We start from the raw sequence: 22417 nt of genomic DNA, 5'->3' as shown, positions 1-22417 counted from the left end.
AATAACACAATACTTCGTTAACAACTTCCAGTCGATCAGAAAAAAAGCGCGAGCAGAGGTCACAAAACACAGATCGCCAGCTCCTCCCATTCGAAAAAAAGCAAACGATCGCGTGCCCGCCCAGCGTCCGTCAATTCTGGAGACGAGTCTCCCCCAGTATACGCGTACGAATGCCACACGGCAGATAGAGGAGTCGTCAACGCGCGACAGCTCTCCGCGCGCGATAAACTTCACGATTCCTCTCTGCATTTTCAAAAAATCTCTGCGCTTCGTTCGCGCGGGGCGATCGATGTGGCCCTCGCGTTTTTGCCACTGCGACGTTGCAGCGCTGTCTCCGAGCGGCGGCAACTGGCATCTAGCCAGTTTGCCTCTCTCGGAAGCCGGCATCCCTTCCAAATTTACCTACTTGTGCTAATACGTAATGGCGCAGAGGTAGCGGCAAGAAACGCATTACGGCGCGCTCGCGTTCTGATAGAATTACTCCCGTCGTGTGGTATAATGCGGCAGGTTGCAACACACAGCCGCCGCCATCTTTTGCGGGACGCGATACTCCGTGGGACTATGTGCTGCCGTGGCACACTATACACTCTCCCGACACATAAGGTGCGGCTTCTCCGCTCGCTCGCACGGAATACCAATTTTCCCCCGGTCTTTCTCCGCAACAGCGCGGCGCACGGTCCTGTTTCTCTCGCGCGACCAATTTCGCTTAGTGCGCGACGCCGGCCCGCTTTCGGATGGTCGACTTGGAGTCGCTGCTGCTGCTGCGCTGGCCGTATAATGAAAGCGACGCTGCGGTAACGCGCGGGATGAGGATTGTTTTCGGCTGGTTATAGGAGTGAGAGATGCCGGCGGACGTACGTGTTTACAGTCGGGAAAACTGCTCTCTCATATGGCTCTCGCGCGTGTGTTTTGTCCAGACGAAACACAGTTGCGCGGATAACTTTCTGCGATGTTTGACCACACGCGGATTCGGAGTATCGCCGCAAATGAGACTGAGATCGAGTTTTAATAAGAATACCGTGTAAATGATGAATCTCGGAGGCAGATGAGATGATTTGAACTCGACACGCTCGGGGCGAAGCTGCCGCGAAGAAACTCGAGATATTATTCCAGGAAAGTTGAGCATCCAGTTAAACGTCGTTCAATGAGAGAGCGGAACGAGAAATGGAAATGTAAGTAAGATGATCGATTCGATGAATCGAATTGTAATTCAAGAAATAAACTTTTCATTCATCATCGGCTGCGCGCTGTCTAACCCTCTGGAATTCAAAGAATTCCAGATGAACCGTCGCCCTCATCCGGTCTCTCCGTATCGGCTTTTTTCCGCCGCAGAGAGAAAGGAAATCGCGAGAGAGACGAAGACGTTTCAAACGGATTGCATATCGCAAAAGGCTCGCGCCACTCCCCTTCAATTAACGGGTGTCTGCCTTCCGAATCAATTCAGCGAGAATACAGGTCATGAATGAAGAAAAAAGAGGAGAAAAAGGCAAAAGCTCGTCTTGGCGAGTGCGCTAAAGAGGGACTACAAGCGATTGAAAGGAGCTTGAGGCCGGGCACTCGAGTCAAAAGGTTATTACGCGACTCGGCGATTATAAATACTCGAGGAGTCAAGGAGTGCCGTCGGTCGGCCTTTCTCAGTTCTCGCTTTCTCTCTAACCCTCAATCTTTGTCCCTCTTCTCTCTCTCTCTCTCTCTCTCTCTCTCTCTCTCTCTCTCTCTCTCTCTCTCTCTCCGGGGCTCTCATTTTCGCGGTACATACAGTGTATAACAGACCGGATTTCGAGCGTCGCGTGCAGCTTGTTACATACGTTTCGTGCGCGCAACCGTGTATGAATGAGTGGCAGAGCTTCTGGTGATTACAAGCTGGAGAAGCCCTTCCGAACGAACCGGCCGCGCGGAATTGAAAGGCAAGGGTTGAGGAATCAATGCGATAATGCGGCTGCTGACAGTGGAACGAGTCCGGGTACGGTCAGGCACGCGCGTTCTCTCTCTTCGAGTGAAAAACGAGATCCTTTTCACGGAGCGCGAAGGGATCGACTTTTAAAATTCAGCGGATCTTTTACACGATGCTGTTTGTGTGCTTTTCTCTTATTCCAGCGGCCTTCCGAGAAAGTCAGGAAGCGGCGTTTTTCAATAACTCAGGCCTTACTTCAACACGCGATGTACCGTTTTCCTAGGAAGGCTATACAGGAGGAACGCCTCAACTTTCAGCAGCTACTCCGCCTCAAACGCACACGCCTGAATCGGCATACGGTGGCTGCAGCGACGCGTTTACGCATACAGTTTCGGAAGAAAAGAGCGACTCGATGGAAAATCAGCCAGCGAGTCTAGAGCAGCGACTGTTTCTCCCGCTGCGCGCAAGTTCAAGAGGATTTGGACGAGTGGCAAGTTTGTGTTTTCGAAGCGCTCCAGATGCGCTCACCCTCACTCCATGCTCCAGCTCGCTGGAGAAACTTTGCCGCGGAATACGCCGAGTCGGAGGGAAAGGTACACATTCGCGAATCGCGAGGCATCTAATTCACGGGTCAAGAATTAAATATACCGTGGGATTTTTTCTTCTTCGCCTCGACGACGGGAGGCTGAATTTCCACAGAGAGAGAGAGAGAGAGAGGATTCACCCCTGCCTGCATCGTTTTATTCCTCTGCTCTCTCGCGAGGTAAAACGAGCGCGCGACAGCGGCCTTATCCTTTTTTACGCGCGGCTCTCCGTGTACACGCGGCCGAAGGACCTTTTTTAACCCTCCGCTGAGCGCATAAAGTCGCGCGCGCGGCGTAATGCCGCGGCTCTACGCCCTGAGCTCGCACATAACAAATTGCGGTGTATATTGCTCGAGTGTATCTTTTTAAATATTTAGGTAATTCGTATACGCCTAAAATCACATCTGAATGTTTGACATTCTCGGAATCCATTAGCTGGCAAATGCTTTCCACGAACTTTCAACAAAGTTAACGTTGATGCGAATTACAAACCGGAATTCTGTTGGACGAACCTTTGGAAATTGAATCAGCAACTATACGATCAGCTCTTAATCAAATGCCTACACGAGTAAATAATACGATGGGTAAGTATGTTCCTTGAGTGTGTAAACAAAATATATTAGCTGAAAATAGCTATTATACAGTACAACCTAAGGAGAGATTAATCGCTGAAATGAAAAACATTCGGTAAACTCCCGCGTCAATAATCGAGCGACTCCCGTGTAAATGAATTCCAAATCCGCTCGACTGCAGTGTTCGGCAGGAAATTTCATAATACACAAGCAGAGCAGAGAGAGAGAGAGAGAGAGAGAGAGAGAGAGAGAGAGAGAGAGAGAGAGAGAGAGAGAGAGAGAGAGGCGGGACATTCATACAAAATATGCAGGAGCAAGCGTCGCGACTTACATTACTCAAAGTCTTGAGGGTCAGAGTCTCATTAGACACACCGGTAGGCGACAGCTACTCGCGAGCGCGCGGCACGTCTAATCGTGAAATAATAATAAGCGTTTAATTTAAAATACGCAAAGCCGATAAGACCGCGCGTGCGCGGCAGGGCTGTTATATGCATAATTCAGAGCTAACAAGACAGCCTCGATTAGCCCAGACGGAAATTCGAAGCTGTAAGCGGGGCAAAGGACCGTTCCTCTCTATATACACGTACACACAGTGTGAGGTAGAGTGAGAGAGAGAGAGAGACGTTGACCTTAGCTATCACCTTTAAGGTAGCTCTCGGCAGCGCACGCCAGGGATTTTCCGGCTACTACTGCCTCCGTCTCTGCTGTACAGGCTACACTGACCGACTGGCCTTGTTTGTACAGCGAAATAATGAATTCCGGAAATTCGATTCCGAGCCGTTGGACGCGCTCGCGAAAATGAATGTGACGAGATTCACGTCAAAGGGAAAAGCCCCTGCTGTGATAAATATTTTTTTTTTCTACGGCAATTCTTCCACGTCGGTATAAGCCTCTCGTAAATACAAGCAATGGCTTTGACTTCGTTACGCTGTACTCAGAAGTTCGAGACGGATACAGCAGCAGCAGAGCTTGGAACGTTGAAAATTGTACTCTTTTCCGACTGCTCCAGCAGCCCAGAAAAAAGAACAGAGAGAAGCTTTAAAAAGTTGAAACGCGGCTTTCTCTGGAATGCGCTTTGACCTCGAAGCGCACTGCACAGAATTAATTATTAACAACCTCGCCGTGTTGCGGTGCGGATACAACGCACGAATACTTCGCGAATTGAATCAGTTTGCTCAAAAGTACCCGGGGAAGAATTGCTTCTTTACGTAAAATCGTGTAAAAAGCCACGCTGTCGTCGTTCAAATCACGGCCTCGTTATATTGTTTCCATCGCTGCAAGAACAGCGTTCGCATCAATGGCGCCTCTTTTCCCGGCACTTTTATCCGTTACGGCCTTGTTAATGCCCTGCGCGCAGCGTCGCGGAAAATCCTCCGCAGCGCCGTTTGCATTGGAAAAAGCTGCGCTATACGTATACAGCCACACACGCTCGACGATAACGCCGTGACTGGACAGCATCAGCGCGGGATTATACGAGCCGTTGTTTTTCTTCGGAAGAGCGCCGGGCTTCTCGTTTACCTACTTTCGCAGAACCGAAAAAGCTCTGTGTATACACTCGATGCAACGCGCGCGTATGATACTGCAGCGCAGATTTACCCGGTATATACTGCTCTCTCTCTCTCTCTCTCTCTCTCTCTCTCTCTCTCTCTCTCTCTCTCTCTCTCTCTCTCTCTCTGGCAAATGGAACGAAAACATTTAAAACGATGACTCCCGACACACACGAGCGGAGTATTCCGCTGCTATAGCGTGAACACGCTCGCGCGCAGGCTGTGCGCGAAGTTTGCATAAATTTGAATAAACGCCGCTCGGCGTGTCTCGCGCGACACTCATTGCTGTTTTCCAGGAAACGCAGCGCGGGGGCAGGGAGAACGGAGATCGATTTTAGCGCGTATGTACGGGATTTGTCTTTCGGGTTATAATGATCGCGGCGCAGAAAAGCGATTACCGCGCGCGTCGAGCTCGAATAGAACGTCAAACGAATCGCAATTACGAGCGGTGATTTTCCGTTCGACAAGGGCTTCTCTCCCTCTGCCATAGTCATTTGGAATTCTATCTCGGAAATAGTCTGCCACCACATCGACCGCATCGAATCTAAAACGATCAACCACTAATAGAATAAGGCCCCGCACACGCGGGTAATGGTGAATTAAACAGGCTTCCGTTCGTTCGACGCGCCGCCTCGATATCTGAATCAACTCGGTAATTGTCTTTCCCTCTCTCGTGGCGCGCGAGCAAACGTTACACACAAAAAAAAGAGAGAAAATCATCCGTCATCCGGAGCTGCGACGTATCTGAAAAATATTTGCCGACTGCAAAGTCGAAAAGAGAAAAGTCGCGAAATCCGGCATGTCTCTCATTCCTTTTGTAGTGACTCGCCGATAGTATAACGACGCCGTTTCCCGCGATAAAGCCCCGCGGAGGTCGATCGAGGAGACGTGCGCAGCCCAAGCTCTGTGTGTGCGAGTGCGCGAGGGTGGTTTAAAGCTCGCGAAGCGCGCGCTTCGCGGCATAATGCGAAACTTACCGACCTCGTCTCTTCCTCTCCTTCGCTGCTTCGCGCGCCCCCCGCTCTCGTTTCTCCACTTTTTCTCGATTACCCGGCTTTCTTCGTCTCTCCTTGAATTATGGTGCATAAAAATGTAATCTCTCTCTTTCTCTCTCTCTCTCTCTCTCTCTCTCTCGCTGCTTCCTTTCTTTGCCGCAGTAGTGCAAGAGCGCACTGTGCCCGTCTCTTCCTCCTCCTCTTCTTCTTCTTTCTCGCTGTGCCGCCGAGGGCCTATCTCGAATTACACGCTCAACGAGCTTCTTTAGCTTTTATGACAATAAAATTTTCTTCTTAACAATGTAACGATATTCTCTCTCCATGCCGCGCTGGCCGACCTTATCGCTCCGAAATTGGATGTTCTATGTACGCGTTGCCGGGTTTTCAGTGGGTATCATTTTTTTTTTTAATATTCTCCGGGTTTATTTGCGTAAGTCCCACAAGATATAAAAATCCAGATCGATTTTCCTTTTAATTCATTAAACCCCGAATCCCTCCCTCGTCGTCGTCGGCCTCGATTCGTTTCGCCGAGGGTTTATTCTCCGCGCACGCCGAATCCTTTCCTCCTCGTACGTCTTCTTTTTTTCGCATCTACTCGACTATCCGAGAAAGAGAGAGAGAGAGAGAGAGAGCCCGTCTCCTATCCTTATCCATAAGCATCTATCTGCGCGAGCAGCCTGCTTAGGTGACAAAGAGTCCCGCAGATAAGACAGCACGACGTATCTGCGAGAAAGCCGACGGACGACGCGGGGCTCATTTGTTCTCCAAAATGTCCGTTTTCTCTCCTCGTTGACCTTCCCGTCGTTTTTTCTTTCTTTCTTTGTCTCCCCGCCTCTTCACGGAATGCAAGATAAACACTCGGCGCTCTGGAGGCCGAGTCCCGGTGTATTTCGCGTCGACGAAAATAGCTCTCGCGCCCCCAGGGCCTCTTGAAATCTTTATCAATGACACGCTCGCATCTACGGCGAAGGATGCGAACGCGTAACGCACATAGGAGGCTCGCATTGGCACGTGGTTAAATTTCGAAAAAGAGCCTCTTTAAGCCTCGTTCGCCGCGAGCTTAAACGAGCCGTACGTGTCTCGAGGGCGAACGGGACGAAGGAGAGGCGGGAGATAAAAAAGAAGGGAATAACGAAAACCAAGGAGGCGGTGGTGACTATCGCGATACAGGCTTTCGCCTCGGGCGACCATTATCTTTCTCTACGGGTCGAAAGAGCAAACCTCTCGCCCTATATACACACAGGCACACGTACGCCGGCGTCCCTTCCTTTTGTACTGCGCGCGGGCGTCGAGTCCGCGGGCGCGCAGCGCTTTGTGCCGGCGTCGCTCTATATACATTATCGATTCAGAGTACGTATTATATAATCCGCTTGCGCCCCTGCGTGAGCTGCCTCTAATATTTTTGTCGAACGTTATTACACGGAGCTTTGATATCGCGCAGATCTTGAGCCGCGTCTATAAGCGCCGGTGTAGATTTCCTGCTACAGGGATTTGCATGATGATTCCGAGCATCTAAATAAGACCGCTCAGAGATTGCGTCGGAGGGACTTTTTTTTTTATAAGTGGCTGTTAAGGGCTCCGAACGTTTATTCGCCCGAGTTAAATCACTCGGATGACGCGTTTATCACGCGAGTGTGAGGAAGTCTCTGAAATTCAAGTAGAAGAGCGCGGGTGTGGTCAGACGCAAGATATTCAGAAGGTAATACACGCGTTGCCGCAGTGCATGTGCGCGGCTTATCTCCGGCTGTCATTTTATCTGGCTAACGTGCTCTCTCCGCTCCGTCGTTGTGGCAATGTAAATGAGCGGGAAATTACGGCGGCGGCCGGATGAAATCGATAACCGATAGTCAAATCAATCTTTGTGCCCCACAGCACGAGCTCGCGCCGACAATAGAATGTATACGAGTGGCTGATTTATCTCGCGCGGCTCGCTCCGCTGCGGCGGAAATGACGATTTTCTAGTAATTTAAAATATAGGCGAGCGAGCGCTCTGTTTCGTTTCCGTGTCCCGACGCGCCCTCGACAAAACTCCTCTCATAAATCAAAAGCCACTCGCCGAGAGACTCTTTGGCCGATCCTCTATACTTTCGGGAATGAGGAATAGAATACGGATGAAGAAGTCCACGGAAATTTATTACGTGAGAACGAAGCGGAATATCGATGATTTATACTCGCAGCGCGGCGGGGGGGGGGGGCGAGAATTGTTTCGGATATTTGATTTTTAAGAGTTTGCCTATCGTACGCGAATAACGACGGTGCATTTTTAAGCTTCTAACGTCGGAGGTTTTGCGACGCTGCGAGGTCACCTTTTTCGTTTTAGAACACGTCGCGACTCGAGAGAGCTTGCCCGGTATTTATATCGCAGCAGCCAGCTCCGTATTCTGCCATTTTTCTGCCAACTTGCTTGCTCGTTCGCTCGCGTGTTTCATCCGAAACTTCGTCAAGAAGCCGAGGAAGAAGTCAGCCAATTACTCGACTTAAAGGAGTCGAGAGGAAAAAGAGAAGCGATGGAACGAAGAGATAAATGCTTATTTCCAGCGCAGACTCATTCCAATACCTTAATTCGGCTTTCTGGCCGCGAACCTCTGAGAAACTCTTTTCTCCCTCCGGAGTAGCAATTCTTAATGGATTTTTCATCGGCCATTGAAGAGACGAGATGAGGTTATGACCTTTTTCCTCTCTCGTCAGACTCCGGCAAACATTTCACTGAATGGATTCAATTTGAAACCTTTCCGCGTATACACGCGACACTAGCGTTAATTGCAATTTCCGCTAATTACATCGGAAGATCCCGCGGAGAAAAACGCGAATTTTTCAATAAAACTCAAAGCCTGCTCTCGCGCTCGCAATAAATAACCCTACACTCTCATTTCCATAATCGCTATCCATCCGCAAAAACTTATCGACGCCCTATCACGCCGTCCGTCTATGCTGCGAAGCTTCAGCCGGCAAAATTACACGAGTGCAGCACAGCCCCGGCACCTGATGAATGGCTCGCGCGCGCGCTGGTTCACCGCGCGTTCTAAAATATCGGAAGTTGCTCGAATTTATGGCGCGATAGGCGCACGGGCGCGTTCTGAGCGAACGAAAAAAAAAACAAGGAAGTCGCATCGACCACCACGAGCGAACGGTGATAACGAATGCTTTTTTTGGAGGGAGAGAGAGAGGCTGCGCGGAGCCACTTCCGGCGCGTTTTGGCTTCGATGCAAAGAGAGCTGCGCCCCGTGGCGGTGAATTGGAATGCCCAGTTGCGCTTGAAAACGGCCCTTACTCTCTTTTTCCCTGAGCGAGAGGGTTTCTTTTTTTTCGGCGCTTCATATACAGGTGGCTCTCTCGGTGGCCCGTGCCCGAGTCTCTCAATATTCATATACGGTAGAGGATTTTCTTTCTTTTTTGCAGCCACCGCCGCTTCGAGGTTATTGCACAATAGTTTTTCGAAGCTTTTATCCCTTCGGTCTTTGTAACGAGGCTCCCCCGAGTTCGAAGCTTTTTCCGGCGGGAAAAGAAATTGATATTCGACGCTCAACTGCGGTAAGGGCTTTTTTGCCTGACAAAGTTTCACCGATTTGATAATGCATTCGCGGAATAGCTCGTCGATCGAGCAAGAAATTCATACCGCGTGTAGGAGGACCTCGAATCGCCTCTAATTCATCTCGCGGAGCAAAAATCCACGAAAGTGCACATCTCGCGGCGTTATTTATCATTTCCAGCCTTTAGAGCCGAAGCGGTAGCAGCAGCCCCAGAGGCCATTATGTGCCGGCGTATCGGAAAAATGGGCGATCATCCCGGGCGATAAGTCGCCGGGAATAATTTCCAAGATCGTTTCCCCCCCTCCCCCCGTACATACATATGGCGGGCCACATACACTCCACGTCGAAACAAATCCGGGCGATCGCTATCGCTGGGGTCGCGGCTGGCTGCCGTTTCCCGGAAAAACTTTTGGCACTAACAACGCCTGAGTCAATCTTTCTCGCGCTCGCTCGCCTGCTTCCTTTTGCCCTCTTAACTCACCTAAGGCTCGCGCCAGCTCTATGCTGCTCTCTTTCTCCACTAACGTATCGCGACACTTATAAAACTCTTCGGAAAAGGGGTATATTATGTGTGTGTGTATATATATATATATGTGTGTGTGTGTGTGTGTGTGTGTGTGGAGGTCTCGGCTTGGCGGAATCATCGCCAAAAGGGCAAAAAGAGAAAGGGGAGAGAGCATAGAGCGAGCGAGCCCAAGTGAAAAGTGGCGAGAGCTGCTGCACGCCACTTCCGCGCGCGCGAGCTAGTCGTCGCGCTACACCCGCGCGCAAGTCGCTACTGCTGCAGCTCTTTGGTACCGCGATTTATGAAATCGAGCGCTCGACCGACCGAACCCCGAGAGCTAACTCTCTCTCTCTCTCTCTCTCTCTCTCTCTCTCTCTCTCTCTCTCTCTCTCTCCCTTTGCCCTGTATATATATATATATATATATATATATACTCGCGTATATATATATATATATCCACTTTGCGCAAGAGTAGCGGAAAGGAGGAGGAATTTTTTAAAAACTTTCCACCGCTGCACGGCGCGGCCCGCGGAGTGATTTTTTCTCTGCTTTTCCCGGCTGCGCGCTGTATATATGCCTTATAAGTATGAAACATGAGAGAAATTTATGAGCCACGGAGTGTATGGAGGAAGAGGATTTCTCAACTTTTTTGGATTATTTTCTGATATTTGCTCGCGGCACTATGTATATACCTATATACTTACTCGGGCTCTTCTCAAGAGGATTTGCAGTTATGCGTAATGAGGGGAATTGCGGCGACTCACCTGAAACAAAGAAGAGAAAAAGAAAATTAGTTTATATTTACAACGGAATTGACGGTTTATGAAATGTTTGATTTGGTGGGTAGCTGATGATCCCTGTCCATTAGAATTTATATGGAGACCGACTTTGTTTACACGCGAGTGTGCATGAACAAAAATACCGCTGTGAATTCAATTATTCTGTTTGTCCAATAAAATACACCGCGCGCTGATGCATGTTTTACATTGGAATTCCCGGAAGCGCGTATCAGCATTGTTGGCAAATTTTTAAAAATATTTTCGAAATTTTGACGCTCACTTGTAAAAACGACCAGATTTGTCAAAAGTGGATGAAATTCCTGGAAATGAAAGTTTTTGATAGCATACCGGACCAATTTCACTTTGGTTCTAGGCCATCGTCCCAAAATTAAAATAAAAGGGGAGAGACGCGCTTCCGATCCAGCAGTAGATTAGTCAAAAATGACCGCTATACTGCTATCCAACTTTATGATCGACCGCGATCGGCGTGAAATTCACCGAAAATGCACGAAACGCGCCTATCTCGTAACGAATTGCAAATCCATCTGGATTTTTAGGCGTTTCTGACGAAATGCACAAACTAAAGTGAAAATTCCATAAAAAAGCGCTGGTTAAATCTTCATGAAGGTCTTTTGCGCGCCACTGCAGCAGTACTTGGAACGCAAAAAAAATAATGAATACAAAAAATTCATGTGAATCGAATCTCTATATTGAGCTGGTCTCCATTAGCCACGACAGTAGTGGATTAAAATATTAGTTATAGATATACACTTTACCGAACGTACATGAAAAGCCCAATTTGCAATTTATTTCCAATATTTTTACAGATTTTTCGATGCTGGGTAAGAGCTGAGGGATTCGACGAGATAGACCGACATACAGAATGTTTTTTAAAAAAAGCCTCGAGCTGCAGAATAGACGTCACATTCAAGAACATCTCACAGCCGAGTAAACGTTTATACTTTAATATGTTTTCAAAAAAAAACATCTGACAAGACCAAGAATATATTCTCGAGTCACTCTCGCAGTAGTTGATACGAGAAGAAACGTCGGAGCGCAAAGTGTCGCAAAAGACGTTTCGGGCGGCGTTATTTTCAACATCACGCGAGCGCGCAGCTCATAAAACTTTAAGTCAGCCAAAACGCGCGCACTACCAATTCCCTTTACATTTTCCGGCGAATAAAGCCGCTCAGTCGGTTAAAATTTTTATTCCGTGAAAAATTACGCGTCCCGTCTCATAATCCACACCTAAGCTTCCCTCGTGCACTGGCCAATCTCTCAGGCTGTTATACATATAGATATAGATATGCGGAGCTTATCTCGCGCTCGCACACTCATAATAACGATCGGGCGCCTGGCCGGCGTGTACGCACATCGGCACGAAATTAGATTACACCTGGTAGATTTATTAGCGATCTCTTGGCCAGCGGCGAGCGGGCTACTTTACTGCTATCTCGCATAGTTGAATTAAAATCGAATCCGAAGGGAGCCATATCGCCGCGGGACGATCGCCACTGTCCTTCCGACAAATTGCAGCGGGGGTTAAATCCGCGTCGGCGTAAAAGCTTTTACCCTCGTGTGTGCGCGTGCGTGTGTGACACGTATAATAAACTTTCTCTCTAGCGTCGCTTCTCGGGCACTCGATCATAAAGCTGATAATGGAACGGAGTCGGTGTGTGCATGTGCGCTACTGCAGTATCCTCTCTCTCTCTCTCTCTCTCTCTCTCTCTCTCTCTCTCTCTCTCTCACACTCTCGGATATGCGAAAAATCAATTTCCCGCCAAACTAGATATTTTTATTCATGCGAACGCGCACTCGCGGTATATTTCTTTTTTCGTTTCAAATATACTTTCAACGAGAGTACCGCCACGCACGCCCGCGTCAATCAGCGTCAATGGAGAGCAGACTGACACACTGCAGTGCATATACCTGCATTATACGCGATACACCGGCGCCACTGCAGGTTCAAGCGGGAGTAATGAAGTTATTGTATTTTTACCACTGCCCCGAGAGAGGGGCCGTGGCGGAGGTCGCGAAATAAGAAGTTTTTATCGCCGCCTCCGCTCAGCAGCGCGGGCGGAAAGCGAAAGATTTATACGCCTTAGCCGTGAAATATCGCGGCAGCGGCGACGGCTGCTCTCTACCAAGGAGAGAAAGTGCCACCCGCAAGGATTTCGCTGAGGGAAGTAAGTTTTGCCACCTCCGCCTACTGCTCCGCCGCTTCGTGCCTGCGTATACGCCCTATACATACGTACGTATAAACACACGAAGCCGAGAGAGAGAGAGAGAGAGAGAGAGAGAGAGAGAGAGAGAGAGAGAGAGAGAGACAGAGAGAGAGCTAGCGTACCTGTAAGACGCGGTCTGGTTTATCAGGGCCAGTTTGTAACTGCGGAGAAACAGAGATAAATAAAGTCTATAGGTATAGACAGGCGCGCGGGAGCGGTGTAGTTTCGACGGAGCAGAAAATACGCGCGCACGTACACTTCTCCGCGTGCGTGTGTGTTTGCCTCGGTGTATGAATGCAGCCGCTAAATTTTCCCTCTTGTTCCAGCTGCATACACACTTCGGCGTGTATAGTTGCTCTCTCTCTCTCTCTCTCTCTCTCTCTCTCTCTCTCTCTCTCTCTCTCTCTCTCTCTCTCTCGGCTGAAGTTTAACGGAAACGCTATACGTGCGGTGGATTCCGTAGCTCTCTCGCCGGTGTTGATCTGTTTTAATTGCAAGATCCAACGGCGACGAGAGGGATTTTCTTCTTTCGCAGTGTGCTTTGATCAACAGCTGAAAAAATTAAAATAACTCCGCGCCCGGGTTAATCTATATTTTTTCAGAGTAATTAGCTCGCTCTCCTCGTTCCGTCTGTTATATAGAGTCCCTTTATTTTGTTCTACTCGTCGGAGACCGCTACGCCGGGTCAATGGAGTATATTTACAGGAGCGAGCCGTGGCGGCTCGCGGTATTCATCGCGGATTAAGAAAAATATTATCCTTCGGCAGCGTTTGCATAATTTCATTCCGGCGGAAAATAGCCAAGAACGCGCTTCTATGTAAATTACAAGGAATATTCCCGCGCGTTGAAGTGCGAGAAACGTTCGACCGAATTCGCTAAGAAATTTCGCGCCGCTGATATAAGAAATAACTTCTGTAAGTAACGCTTATGCCAATTAAACTTTACGAAGCGTCTACGCCGCATAGGCCGGTGATACCGCAGCGCTGGAAAGTATACCTAGTACACATAATATCCGGAAAATCCACAGTAGAGAGTTTAATATGGAGTCGTGTAACTTGGTCGGCGTAGTAGTACGTTTATTCACGCGCTCTATACGCTATATCCTCTCGGTGTATAGTCCGACGATTTATTAGGCGATTTGAGCGGAAGTAAGTGTCGAATTTACAAAGCCCGCTCGGCGAGTAAACGGCGCCGAGATAGCGTCGCTCGCTGCGGTGTAGTGTTAGGGCCATCCGGAGGGTATAGTAGTAGCCTTCCTCTCTCTCTCTCTCTCTCTCTCTCTCTCTCTCTCTCTCTCTCTCTCTCTCTCTCTCTCTCTCTCTCGTACTTCGCAAGCGTCCAGTCAAGCAGTTACAATTACCAGCACCTACCGCTGAGCCACCACCAACGACGACGACGACGACGACGCCGACGTATTCGCATTTGCATTTTGAGCGCGTTTCAATGCAGATTCCCCTGGGGCTGCGTGCGGGAGAGAGGGACGCGAGGCTGCAGTTTCTAAGTCTATCTCTCCGCACCTATAGCAGTACGCGCTCCGAGTTTTCTTTGTCCGTTTTCTTCATTTCTGCTTTCTCCTCTTCCCTTCCCAGCTGGTTTCTATCTTTCATTACGTCGAAGCCTTGGTTTACACGGATACCCTCGGGCTGCCGCCTGGCCACCTCTCGAAATTGTGTTTTTCCATTTCAAATTTAGCTTATACACCCGCCGCGACACACCGCGACTTCTTCGCGTTTTCAATGCATTCTGATGCGCGCCGTGCGAGGACGCTTGTCATTTAAATAGAGGGCTCTCTCTCTCTCTCTCTCTCTCTCTCTTTCTCTCTCATTATGCACTCTCACTGCTGAAATACGACAACGCGTTTCCGCGTCTCCTCGTAAAGAGAGCTCATTATGCGCGCTTTGTTTTATAATCAGCGCGCGCAAACGTCATCAGAGAGTCGTCGCCGGCGCAAAATCTGCCCCGACGGGAACATAATTGCATTTCGCTTCGCGCGCGCTACGACGCGCTGGTGACGAAAATATGTTGCCTTTTTTCGCCTTGAATAAAGTCTCTTAAAGCGCAAGGAGCAATACGGCGAATAAACGAGAGATGCCGACAGAAGAAGAAAGCCATTGTAGATTCGCCGTCGGTTATGCTTCAGCAAAATGGCCAGCAGCAGCGAGGGGCAAAATCCTGAATTTACAAGTTTAAGTAGTTTTGCGGCGTACCGGCACGAGAAAAGCATAAAAATCCACGCGAGTGAGGGCACAGAGCCGCTTTTGTGTAATAATAAGTCAAACGCTGCTTGGGCTTGCTGTATATATATGGGTAGAGGAGGAAAGTTTGTTAACAGCGCGCGAGCGAGTAGCGCAGTGCCAGATATCGCGGAATAATTAAGAAGGGCGCAACGAGGCCGGCGTGTGTATACGTGTATATTTCAGAGAAGGAGCACTTCAAGGCCGGAGAGCTCGAAAATTAAACTGCCGGCGAAATAGCAATCTTTTCTGCAGTCTGATTTGCTGATGCTAATTTCGCGGGATTGAGAGAGGGGTGCGCCGGATGTAAATTCTTCAAGAATCACGGCAGAACGCGGCTGTTATAAATCGCGTAACGAGAAACGCGTCTACTCGCCGTGAATGTGTAAACATTTGATCTTCGACATGACTGCGCAAGCGTTTTTTGCCACTCGAAACAAAAATCCTGCAATTACGTTACGCAAACGAAGAAGTCTGGCTGAGCTTGACGCAGTCATAACAACAGCTGAGCGAGCCTCGGGCACATACAGTTTGCTCGTTTCGCGCATAGCTTGGCCTGTCCTGTGTTGTGCTTCATAACAAGACACGGGTTCGGGGGGTAAACATTGTTGCAGCGAGAGACCGCCGGCTACTTTTTCTCTCCACCGGATATTATTTATACCGGGCTGGTGTCCACTGCAGTGCGTACATTTATACGTATAATATAGACTACACGCGGAGCAGAGCGAAAGAGGCCATCAGAATGAAAAAATTCACGCGAACGTGCGCGTAATGGATATGAATATGATGAATCGCGTGTTCGCTGTATACGCGCGGGTGTGTATAATATACACGGACGCGAGAGAGCTCGGCAACTTTTTCGACAGCTCTTTCTCCATGTCGGATATTTTTATCCTCGCCGCACTGCTTTCACGGATATGCGCATATCTTTATACGTCGAACATGAGTCGTGAAAAATCGAATATTCATATCCGCAGCTGGTACGCCCAGGTGAATAACTCGCTTGATTCGTGTCCTATATATTGCACGTACGGGCCGAAACACGCGCGCGAGCTCAAAGGGAAAGGCCGAGAAGAATGGGGACCTTCGAAAATTGCCGAGAAAGGGAGAGAGCGAGAGAGAGATCGCAGAGTCGAAAAGCTGGCAACACAACGAGCCTCGAGAGGTCGAGAGCTGCGACGAGGTTGGCCCTCGAGTGCCTTCGCTTCTTTTCCCTCCGCGAAATCCGTATTTTAGCCCGGCGACCGCGGCTAAAATCCGCAGTGCCTCGGCTCGAGGATCATAGAGACGGAGAGTGTCACGAGTAGGGCGCTGCATCTCTCGTACGGTCAAGCGTCGATCTGCAGGCCACACCGCAAGATAGATGATTCGAGATATATCGAGGTTAAGGCTAAAGCGCTTTGATGTACGGTCACTTGCAAGCTCGCGCACGAGAGAGTGGAGAGAGAGAGAGAGAGAGAGAGAGGCTGGCAGTGCCGGAGCACCACCGGCTGCTGCAGCCCTACTCGAGGCGCCCAAGCTCCGCTGCTACAGCCTAATGCTCGAGCTTCGGCTTGAGCTGCGACCTGATTCGTCGACTCTCGCTCTTACTTAGACCAGACGCGCGAGTGTGTTGTTGTGCTTGCATTGTGTTTACAGCCGCGTGTGCATTCGATTTCGGTCAGGTGCAGCTCGAGAGATATGCTAATAACGAGCCAAGGCGACGGCGTTTATGATTTTACAACTGTGTGATACGAACAAGTGCAGATGGCGAAAATTGCTTTGGACTTCAAAAGGAACACTCTGCAATGTCACCTGAAAGCGTCATAAATCAGAGGCTCGCGGGTACGAAGAGCTTTGTGCGCCCGACAAGCGGTGTTGTTTTTTTCTTAAGATTTAAATGGCTGAATGACATTTTTTACGCCGTAATCCTCTTTGTCGACCGCGTAGTGTTTCCTCAATTGCCGCGAGGCTCCCCAGCCGCCGACAAAAACTCTTTCAAGATCTTCAACTCAAAGCTACCTTATAAGAGAAAAAACAGCGTCTTCCACTCCTGCAGCTGCATCGATCCAGAAAAGAACGAGTCCAAAAATTGGAAAGCGCAGAGGACCGAATTATAACGAGGACGGATGGATGCGCAAAGCCACAAGAGAGAGAGAGAGAGAGAGAGAGAGAGAGAGAGAAGGGGTAGCCAGCAGCGGAACGCCATAGTCCCTCCCCGCAAAGCTTAACGAGATGCAGCGCGCGAGCTTGCGGCTGGAAAGTACTCGACGAGCTTATTGTCTTGCGCGCAGCTGCGTGTCGTCGAGCTGCCACCGATTGCTCCAAATCCATCGTTCGATATTGCGCGGTAGCTTTTGAGAAAAGCCCCTCGAGCTATATTGCAGTCCGGACACAAAGTTGTCTCTGCGCCTCCCGCGTGCGTCGATCCCTTCCAGCCGTTTGCGGACGGGCCGATTCCTCGTTGGTCCGACGAGCCGCGGCTCTGGTATACAGGATAAATACACGCGACCCCCGGAGCTGCGGATCGGAGAAAACAATAGCGGATGACTGCGCAGCAGTCTGGATTGCTCACTGATGCGCCCCGAGATGGGGCTGTTGATGCGTTCTTCTGCTAGACTGATACCGCATCAGAGATACTCCTCATTTGGTCGTCTCTCGAGAAAACGAACGCACCTAAAAGTATCCGAGAGATAAAATTTATTCTTATATTTACCCAGGGGAATCATACAAAAAAAGTAAAAATTGTACTGTACTCTGACTCTAATATAGCTCGCTTGCACTTTTGAAATTGAACAACCACGCTCCGTTATTACTGTACGACCAATACGAACGTTCGGGTAAACTTAGGCCTTCGCAAACTATATTTGCATTTTACTTCAGTGCTGTCCGTTTTGCCCTGCTATTTCAGCGTAATTATATGCATATTCAAACAATGCTTCGACAAATATCGCTGCTGTGTGTATCAACTGCAGCTGAATTCAGCAGAACCGAGAACAATTGCGAAACATCAAATAATCGAGTATACCCCTATAGACGCATACAACAAGTGCGTTTCTAAAAATGGTCGAAACAAATCATTTACGCGCAATCATCACTGGAAAACCCGTCGGACGCCAAACGCGAAATCGATTTCCATAGAGTAGGACTGGGAAAGGCATGAGAATACCAGGAATCGAAAAGGAAATTGCCCACGGCATCATGAAATGTGTAACTATAATAACGGCGCGAGTCTCGGTGAAAAGCATCAAGGGCTGCGCGTATATTTACACATCCCAGTTTTATCGAAAATTTTCCGTGTATCGCCGCAGCGGCACGCGCTTGTTTACAGAAGCCGGATAATGGTGCGCGAGCAGCTAGCGCGGCAATGAAAGCAGTCGCGGCGCGGCTTCTCCTCCCCGGCGTACCCTGTACCCTCACACACACACACGCATACGCATAGCCTGTACCAGAGCTTCAAACTGTCCCTCCTACTCTCCGCTGTATAGACACATACATAGACGTCCAGTAGTCGAGCACACGGCTCGTCAGCAGCGCGACACAGTGGTACGGGGGCTGTACGGCAACGTCGATGCCGCTGCTGCTCTCGCTAATGAATGCCTTTATTTCCTGTTTTACAGCTCCGCGCGGGCGCGACAATTCCCGAACGGTTAAATCCCAGGCTCGCTGTACCACTGTAGGTGTGCGCGTCTCCGTTGGCCGACTGCCGCCGCTTCACCCCCGCGTGCTGTATATACATATACATGTCTACAATAAACACGGAGTGGCACGCGCGCGACAATGCACTTGGGCTATGGTACAAGGGCCGACGAGCGATTAGCCTCTTGCGCCCCCTCGCTGCGGCATCACTCCTATGCGCCCCCTTCTCAACGGACAACTACACGTGTTTCGCCAATTGCGAAACCCCAAACATCCTCGGACTCGCGTTTGTTCGTTTGGCTGTGTCTGCGCGCGTGTGCAGGCGAGTTTCGAAGGAGCGCTATATCGTGTGCGCGACGGGTTATGGGCCTGGGGGAGGGATATATACCCTCGAGCCGTGTTTATACTATTAAGGATCAAGTCTACTCGATGTTGCGAGCATGTTATTTGCACGTAGTACAGCGAGGCGCGGAGTGAGGGGGAGTAAGGCGTTGTTTGACTTGAACGATTGCGTCGTGCGCGCGAGTTGACGGAATCTGGACCAGCGGGTCGCGGCTCGTTATTACTGTTCGCCTATACGTATAGGTGTATCCATGTACACGACGCCTGAAGCAGAGGTGGCTCTTATGACTCGCGCGACTATCACAATCGATACGACGCGCGGCAGCCTTATACTGTGCACACTTTATATGACTGTCGAGGAAGGTTATATACTTTCGGATGAGCTACATAGCGCCGTATTACCGTCTTTCCGAATATAAGCGGATGCGCGCATCGAGTCTATATGGAAAAGGCTGGAAATTGATTGATATAAGCCAGCCGACTCTCGACTAAGGGTGTAGCAAAACTCCTCGAAGGGGGGGGGGGAGGCGGGCCGAAAGTTTTTTGCGAGGAAGAGAGAGTCTGTATTTGCAATGGGCGAGATCAATAACATACACACATACATTTGTAGCCGAGCTCACACATCCTTCTTCCGTGTCGAGTTTTAAAAGTTCTAAACTGTTATGAACTGAAAGACGAAACGTGTTTTCAAGAGGAGAACTCGGATAACTTTCAGGTTTTCTTTTGAACGTTCTGCCCCGCTCCCTCTCTCTCTCCCCCAGCATCTTGTTACACTTTCAATTTAACAGTAGTTTAAAATTTAATTTGAGAAACCAATTTTGCGCGAGTTTCTCGCATTACCAATTTCAAACGTGCAGGTATGTATACAACAATAACTCGTCGGCGATTCTTTTTTGTTCAGCCGCGCAGCAGTGTAGTATCCTACTGACGAATGCGGAAATAAAATAAATGGAAATTCGCTAATGAAAAGATGCGATTCTCCGCCGCTGTGTAGCAACTTTAAATGAGACAATTTTCTAAAGTAGAACTTCTGAATTCAGGGATTACGCAATTATTTATATTACGTCTGACCTACTACAACTCCATGATTGGCATGCTATATAACGAGTGCGCAATTAGCAGAACGTTTTAATGATGCGATCGAGCTAATGAACGCTCACCTTTATTATACGCAGTGCAGTCGACGTTTTAATTCCTGTGGGCGATCTCAAAAACTATAAGCCATGAGCATAATATTATACACTTTTTATACTATTTAACGGGTCCAATTAAGTCGCGACGACGCTATCCTTTTTCTTCCATCAGCTTCCCTGACGCGTTCATTTCGCTTCGATGGACGACGACGTCGAGCAGCAGGACCATAGAGCGCGCGGCACGATGAGCAGGTTCGCGCGCGAGAGTCGCGTAAATAAATTACAACCCTGGCCGCCAGCCAAATTGGTCCCCTGAAGCGCGTCTATGTCCTCCGTATACGCATTCTACTCGTCCGCCGCTGCTGCCACGGGGGATGAAAGTGCAGTAGCAACAGCAGATGTATCCGCGCGACGTATGCGCGACGCTAACGGCAGCCAACCGACTACGTCCTTTACGCGTCTACGTGAATATGCGCTTCTCTCTGGGAATCGCTAAATATATGCGACACTTCAACTCGCCTCGCTCGCTCGCAGTGCGAATATTTAAATTTTCTGTATTTCCAGTGTAAAACGGACTCGTTGAAACGGCGCGTAATTGTGATTAATGCAATAATCGATGAATTACGAGCAATGCATTGCTTATCTATACTAATAAATTACGATTTCAATTGCGATGATTAACGCGGCGCGCAGTTACGGGGGAAAGCACACGCTAAAATTTTGATGGCGGCGTATGCGTTTAAGCAAGACTGTCCATGCGTATAAAGGTATACACGTCACGCACACCGATATTAATGCCATTAAACGCAGCTTGCACGGGAATTGGGCTGCTTTGACCCCGCGTGCGGTCGTCGAAACGAGCCACTGTCCGTTTACACTGGCAGAACGACGTTAGCCGCACAGTCTCTCGTTTAATTCAGCTGGCTGACTAATAGCCGATTGCCAAGTTTGTCTACGGTAAATAAGGGACACAAGGGCTCCTGGGACTCGCTGTATATAGACTTTTTTTCTTTAGAAGATTGCTCGGGGTTAGATAACAGTATAACGATACACACATAGCAGCGCTCTCGCGGAGATGATATAACTTTGTTCTTCCGCTTCTTTTAAATTTATTTGAAACTTTTGAAATTTCATTTTTCTTTACGATCTAATTTAGTTTATACAGCCCCAATTTTATAAATTTGTTTCGAATTTTATCGTCTTATATAAATTTTTGCGAAAGAATCGTAAAAAGTTTAAGGAGATGAGAGAGCGAAATAATGGTCATTACTTTTGTTTCGTGATTTTTATACGGACGATGTTCAAAGCATCGACGCAGCAGCAGCGTAAAGAACGCGTGGAAAATCTTTAAGAATTTTGCATTTTAAACTTTTTAACGAACCTCATTACCCCGTACTTTCCGCTCTTAAATGGATATCTCAGCTTGATATAAACTCTTAGCATTATTATGAATCTCTGCTGCAGGTTGGGAACAAAAATGATCAAAGCCTGCTTGACACACCGCGAATCGAATGCACAGAAGATAAAAGCTCTCTCTCTCTCTCTCTTTCTTTGGCAAACCAAAAGTGCCTCGGCAAGAAGAAAAGCGTTCAAGGGTCGTAGCCCTTTACTCGGCGAGTGTCGTTGTAGCTTTTGAACGGCGCAGCAGCTCTACTGAAATGTAAATCAGGTTAAGGCAAGTGCGTCGGCAGTCCAAGAGCTTCTCTACTGTTGGGATTCTAAACGATTCTCCTATCGATTTGAAAGACTGAGTATGCTGGGAAAATTTTTTTTTAAACGACCATCTGCTAAAATAAAACTAGCGCGACAGATGTAGTGTATTATACGCAATTTTCTGACGTCCATTTGCGTAGTATAACATTCAGCCTCATTTTTCAAAGTCTTGACCTGGAAAAGCCAAAGCCCGCGCAGCTATTCTCGTAATTGGAGACGCTCGACTACGTCGTGCACGGAAATTCGCAGACTTTTTCCATTTAGAATGACACATGGAAAAGCCTTTTAAAAATGTTCACTTTTGAATTTTAACAAAAAATTTTAATTTCCAAAAACGAAAACAAAACAATCGCATACACGCGATTTTGATGGATTTCCGCACAATATTGAATTAAATCGAGCATTCTATTCGCGAAACCGGGCTAATCCCTCGAAAAAATAAATCCAGCCAGGTAAAACCCGTGGCGCTCCACGTATACACACATACGCAGGGGACTAACGGCGCAAGGAATTAGAAAAAAAAAAGAATACACACACATACACCGCACGAGCAACTTGGTCGGACGTCGTGTGCAAATAGCGCGAGCCAAGAGAAGGAGCGAAAAAACGCGCCGAAGCATGCTCAGCTGGGCTTTGTTTGTTCTCTTTTGTTGAGTAATGTAAGCTGCGAGGAATTACTATCCAGAGCAGCAGCAGCAGCAGTAGCAGCGCTGGACGTCGCAACCTGTGCACCTTTGGTTTCTCGC

At 48.7% G+C, this 22417-nt stretch overlaps 1 protein-coding gene and 1 long non-coding RNA gene across 4 annotated transcripts in view; one reads left to right on the top strand and one right to left on the bottom strand.

Annotated features, from left to right (window-relative positions):
* The window catches only part of LOC116738604, a 59329-nt gene extending 47919 nt beyond the window's left edge, over positions 1–11410 (top strand). Inside the window, exon 3 of the long non-coding RNA XR_004345028.1 lies at positions 11234–11410. This is a non-coding gene — a long non-coding RNA (uncharacterized LOC116738604). The remainder of the gene's footprint in view (positions 1–11233) is intronic.
* The window catches only part of LOC100120931 (hemicentin-1), a 131123-nt gene that overhangs the window by 76080 nt on the left and 32626 nt on the right, over positions 1–22417 (bottom strand). The window lies entirely within an intron of this gene.

Source organism: Nasonia vitripennis, chromosome 5, assembly GCF_009193385.2.
Source record: "Nasonia vitripennis strain AsymCx chromosome 5, Nvit_psr_1.1, whole genome shotgun sequence".
In the NCBI taxonomy this organism is placed as follows: Eukaryota; Metazoa; Arthropoda; class Insecta; order Hymenoptera; family Pteromalidae; genus Nasonia; species Nasonia vitripennis.
Note: the sequence above shows the minus strand (reverse complement) of the source record. Positions and strands in the feature narration are given on the sequence as shown.